Source organism: Parasteatoda tepidariorum, chromosome 1 (assembly GCF_043381705.1).
Source record: "Parasteatoda tepidariorum isolate YZ-2023 chromosome 1, CAS_Ptep_4.0, whole genome shotgun sequence".
Lineage (NCBI taxonomy): Eukaryota > Metazoa > Arthropoda > Arachnida > Araneae > Theridiidae > Parasteatoda > Parasteatoda tepidariorum.
The window spans coordinates 45,720,643-45,726,905 of record NC_092204.1 but is presented as its reverse complement, the minus strand read 5'-3'; the positions used below and the strand labels follow the sequence as shown (position 1 = coordinate 45,726,905).

Sequence of the window (6,263 nt, the reverse complement as noted above, 5' to 3'; positions counted from 1 at the left end):
CAACTTTTAAATCACGTAAGCACGAAAATCGATGATTGATATTAAAATCGCGTGGATAAGAATCGAGATATTTGCAGAGTCTGGACTTGGGATTTCTAAAAGGCTTGTCTGTATTGTTTTTATTTAGACATAATAAACAAACATTTACAAGATTAATTGAATGAGCAAATAAATATTTTCACCGCAAATCCACCTCTATTTTTTTTTATCGTTTGCTTTCACGTTAGACAACAGGGTCAATCGTTTGAATTGCGAAAATACGAGCCATACGGACGAATAAAAATACGAAAAGTCTTATTTTCTATGCGTAAAAGCGGAGAAAATAGCTAAAATAAGTAAAAATACGGAAGGGTTAACAGCTAGGACGTAGTTTCAATTTTCTGTTTACCTTTGAAAATCGTAAATAAATATAATTATTTTATTTCAACGTCTAAATTCTCAAAAAAAAAGCGGGATATTTATAAAAAAACGACTTTTAGAGAATCGGAAATTTTGATAAAAAAAAAAGGCTGAAATTCGAAAGGCAAAAGCAAAAAAAATCTCATCCCTGTATAAAGGTAAATCGGTTTTTTCCAGGGAAATGATTTTTAGAGAAGCTTCAGAGGGAGGAATGAGGACTTCAATACTTTCGCTCCGTGGAAAATTAAATTCTTCTTAAAATATTTTAACTTGTACCAAAAAAAATTTCCGCGGAAAAAATGGGAAAATCTGAAAAAAGAAAGCGGAAATCCGCGAATCCGCGGAAGAATCACATCCCTGCTTAGTGCAGCAAAAGACATTTCAAGTAAAAATTTCACCTTTCGTTCTTTTGTAAATGTACTGCCAATTCTTAGCCGATGTTAAACTAGATTCATTCATAAAACATGAATTATTCAAATTAATAATTCATTCCGAAGATATTGATCAATTTTTTATCTTCTCAAAAGAGAAACAAGAAAAATTTCTTCATTTTTTGGTTAAACAGATAATATTTTATGAATCAATATTTCACTCTAAAAATATATGGATATGCATTTTTTTTTAAAGTTAAAAGAAAAAACATTTAAATTAAAAAAGTGAAAACCAGTAAAACTCCTTACATTAAAAAATAGCTAAGATACGAATAATAGTGCATATTTTATTTTTTTGAACAAATTTACTAAATGTATTTATTACAAAAGAAATGACAATTAAGGTTACTTAATAAGACATGTTTAAATACAGACAAACAATTCAATACACTGAAGGCATAATAAAAATAGGTTCAATAAAATAAATACACAACTTGAATTATTGAGTTGGCAATCAACATTCAAATATTTTCATGTGTTATTATAAAATTGTTAGTTTTATCAAAATAAACTTTTAAACTAAAATTTATTTCAAAATTAAACTAAAAGACTATTTGAAAAATCTCAGACATTTTATCAAAAATTACAATTCCTCAAAAAAAAAGGAAGAAAAGAGACGAAATATTGCAAAATATTCCAACTTGTTCTGAAATATTATTGATATAATTTGTTATGAATTTAAATTCTTCCTATTCAACTACATTCAAAATGATTTTACACACATGATAATTACAGAATATGACAGAGAAAAAGAATATAAATTGATAGTAATTCAAAGTATTTACAAGAGAACAAAACATGTTTTTTTCAAAAAAATAAGATATGATACTGAAAGAAAATAATCCCTGAACAAGCATTTAGCAGCATGGGAAATTGTTCACGCAGATTGCTATCTGAGTGAACAATTTACCATGCAACGTAGTGCCTATTCAAGGTTTATATTTCAAAAACTGAATAGTATATAACTTGTGATACATAATTAAAGAATAAATTTCGTTATTCAGAATAGTTTCCACCAATTTAGTATCGCTCTTCTTCCACTTCCATATTCACTAAAAAATTCTGAAGATTGATCTAGAATAAAAGTAAAATATGTTTAAAAAGCAGAATATACACAATAAAAATTCAACAATTTCAATATGATTAACTTATTTTTTAAATGAAGAGTTTAGAGGAACAAGGTTCTAACTCATATTTTTGAAAATAAAAAAGGGAAAGATCATATTTTATTAAAAAAATTATTTAAAAAAAAACTTGTGTTTTACGATGTCATAATATTTCACAGATCTGAGAAGATGGACAGCTGACAATAGTCTGAAAAGCCTCTCTTTTGGTATGATATTAACCCTTTCGTTACGGCAGTACACTCCGTTGAAATGACGTTATTAAACGTTGCAATGCGGAGCGAAGCGTGCCCTTTGCATATCGGTATGCTGATATTCATATATTTGAGATGATATTTTGAGATTTTGAAAGTATAATGAATAAAAATGCAATTTGAGATAATTTTTTAAAAACCCAGGTCATCTAATTCAGTATGATATATTTTCAGACTTGAGTTAACACAAACTTGCATTATAGTTTATCTCATACTTAGATTCTCAAATTTTATCGTTTGCACTGCTAACAGCACCGCTTTCTAATTTTTTCTCTTTTCTTTATACCGATCTTTGCGAATTTACCTAGAAAAATGTCTTTCTGACTTTAACATATTAAGCGCCGCACTCAAAATATACTTTCGGTGGCATTAACCAAATAAATGTCAATGGAATATTAGCCAGTATCTGTTTGAAGTAGATTGAACAGATTATATTAAACAGTATTGCGCTGACTCCTGCTAAATATGGCTCTCGTACGCAAACTTCATTGCGTGGAATGCCGGCAAAATACAGTGCTTGTACAAACAAATTGCGTGGATGCTAACTAAATACGGCACTCGTACAGACGGGTCACAGCGTGGATGCTAGCTAAAAACAGCGCTTGTACACGCAGTGCATAGCGTGGATTGATGCATCCACGCTATGCATCACGTGTATGCTGGTTAATTACGGCGCTAGTAACGAAAGAGTTAAAATGCCTAGACAGTGAATTCAGGTGAATGTAAGGGATTTGTGCCAACTTTATTGTTGTTGTTGCTGTTAATTTACGTCGCACTAGAGCTGCACAATGGGCTATTGGCGACGGTCTGGAAAACATCTTGGAGGATGATCCGAAGACATGCCATCACAATTTTGATCCTCTGCAGAGGGGATGGCACCCCCGCTTCAGTAGCCCGACGACCTGCGGGCGTAGTCGAGCGCTTTACGGTATCACAGTTTAACGAGGACCAGGGTTGGCAAGTTTTTGACACATGATGGTTTTTACCGGTTATTACCATGGTTTTTACCGTCATGTCAAAAACCCCTCTGTCAAAAACCCATAGTTTTGGTAAAACTGTATTTTTATTTGAGTTTAACTGCTTATAATTTAAAATTAATTAATTTTTGGCCAATAAAATTAGAAAAAAAGTTGTTAAAAGATATTTAAGAACAGATTCTTGCATTTTCCCAACATGTTTATATCAAAACATACTATTTGAAGTAAAATATTAGGATATTAAAAAAATTTTCAACATTTCCAAGCATCACTTCGTTTGGCAATATTACATTACTGAAGAATGTCAAGGTTGATTACTTTCATTCATAAAATCTTGCTTTGAGAAACACATGTACACATAAAAAGAAAGCCTCAAACTTTTCTTAACTTTTCTTATCATTTTTGTTTTCAATATTTTACACAGAAATGAGACATGAAAAAGCCTGGGAAATCCTTTTAGAGTTTCTTTGCAACATTGCAATAACCTTTTGTTATCATTATCCTCAATGACAGGCGTCCTTGGAGCTAGACTGGTGGTCTTCCATTGAAAGAATCTTCTCGAATTTTGGACTACTCAGAAATCGACTGGGCAATGAAAAATGCTCAAAATTAGTCACTTGCTATTGTAAGCTTTGGCACAGTGATCCCGACTACTGAACATGTAATTTTGTTTGTAATTAAGTTTTACTTAATGTGCTTCTTCAACTGAATAAAAGCTTTTAACTTGACAAAATAGCAGTAATTCTTGACTTAGAGTTTGTTAGTAGTTACAAGTTTTGAAAGTTTATTTTAGCTTATTTCTAATATTTAAGAAATGCCAAATTTTAAATTCTTCTTTTTAGTTCTTGAATTTATTAATAGTTCCAAGCTTTTTTGTTTGTTTGTTTATTTCTAACAATTAAGAAGTGCAAAATTTTGAATCATTTGCAAATCAAGCTATAATGATAAAAGTAAGTATCACTATTTTCAATAAGTATATTACAATATTACTCTATGAATGTATATCCTTCTATAAGAATACATGTATATAGTTGCAAAATCAATAGCAATCATTTACAACATTCATTTATAAAGGCAACTGTGTGAAAATAATATATTGTCCGCTATATGCCATAACTTAACGAAAACAGTAGGTTTTTGACAGTTTTCACCGGTAAAAACACGGTTTTTACCACTGTCATGTCAAAAACCAGTTTTTGACGACAAAACCCCAACCCTGACGAGGACCAATACCGCACACCCTCGGTCCCTACGCAGACTGATCCAAGTGGTCACCCACCCGCACACTGACCGTAGCCAGTGATGCTTGACTTCGGTGATCTGCTGGGAACCGTGTCTTAACGATCATTCCACTGCGGGACGCGCCAACTTTGCACTAGCTAAGGAGAAATAAAGGCAAAGAGTTTATTCCTTTTTAGAGAATCTACACGAGAAAGAGCGAAAACATAAACTATAAAGCTAACTTGCTAAAATACATTTTCAGAGTAAAGTAAATTTTACCACTTTTTATTTACAATCAAAAATTTCAAAGTAAACTAAGCATAAGTAATAAAAAACGGATTATGTTGATCAACGAGAGAAATTTAAATTAGACCTAAAACAAATATAGTTTCAATACAAGGGATTTAAAAAGCATCGTTCCTGAGAGAAAATAATGGACCATTTTGTACATTATAATTCAAAAATTAACAAAACATTGAAGTAAAATTACGATTACGCTATTCTATCAGATAAATCCTGGTAGCACTTCTCAGATTGGGGTAGTATAAAAATAGGCATTTCTCCTGTTCAAAAGGTTAATAATAATAACGGAATGTTGAGTGGAAATTTTATTTAAACAAAAGACAAAATAAATCAAAAAGATAAAAAAAATCTATGTTCTTTCCTTAAAATAATACAATATATACAATGACTAATTTTTTTAAACTGTCTAATAAAAATATTTTAACAAACTTAATTCATCCCTCTAAAATATTTAGGATAATATTCTTTCAAATAAATTAATATTTTCAAAATTTTAAAAGAGCTTATTTTTAAGAATGCTATCGAAAATTCAGAAAGCCAAATAATGATTTTTGTTTAACTGTTTGAAATAGACAATTTTAAAAATTGTTTAATAAAAAATATAAATAATTTATAATATGTATTAATTTATTTTATTTTTGCTTTTATTAGTTATAATTACATCTATAATAGTTGTCACAAAACTAACAACACATTAGTTTTGCGCATAGTCACACTAAAATTCATTAAAACATATTGGGTCATTAAGTATGAAATATCAGATTACCTAAAGCCTCAAGTTTGATACCAGATGTCTCCGATATTTCACTTTGATCGTCCTTTATTTTTTTGCATTGAGAAGGTACGCCACCTGGCTTTCAGATGCACTTTTTTGTTTTTAATAGTCTATCGTATTGTCGTCTGGAGGTTAAATATTGTAAGCCATGGATAAAACAAAAATTCGAGTTATTTTCGAATATGAGTTCTATCATGGAACTGTAGCGTATCTACCACTGCAAAATTACAACTACAATTCACTAGTATATAAGACATGTTAACTCGACTCTATGTCGGGGTACCTTTTCATAGATGACAGTTGACATGGTCGATAACTACTATACCCACATTGGTGACCTTCGGATGTGATGTGAACACGCCTACATCGATGGATAGTCCACATTGAATAGTTGACTTGCTACTTGTGGCTGCGACTTTATCCACCTCCTCGCACTGTTGCTATTCAGTCTCTTCTCAATCACCCACAACGCCGGCTTGCATACACTCGACTGCTAAAGGCAACACAGGAGCGACTACGACCGTGAAGTTAATACACCTCTCACATTCAGCACTCATAAAGTACGGTGATCTTAATACAGCTCTCCCGGTTTCGCACAAAAACAGCAATGATTCAACTAGTGGTATCCATTCATCGAATTCTATCACAGATATAATTCCGGTGTGCGAGTACTGTAGCGTAACTACCACTACAGAAATTACAACTATAATTTACTAGTATATAAGACATGTTAACTCGATTCTTTGGTGGGGTACCTTTTCATAGATGACGGTTGACAT

General features: G+C 31.4%; 1 long non-coding RNA gene across 1 annotated transcript in view; it reads right to left on the bottom strand.

Moving 5' to 3' along the window:
* Positions 1 to 1,097: 1,097 nt before the first annotated feature.
* The window catches only part of LOC107446069 (uncharacterized), a 12,984-nt gene continuing 7,818 nt past the window's right edge, over positions 1,098 to 6,263 (bottom strand). The window contains exon 3 of the long non-coding RNA XR_001584347.3: positions 1,098 to 1,904. This is a non-coding gene — a long non-coding RNA (uncharacterized lncRNA). The remainder of the gene's footprint in view (positions 1,905 to 6,263) is intronic.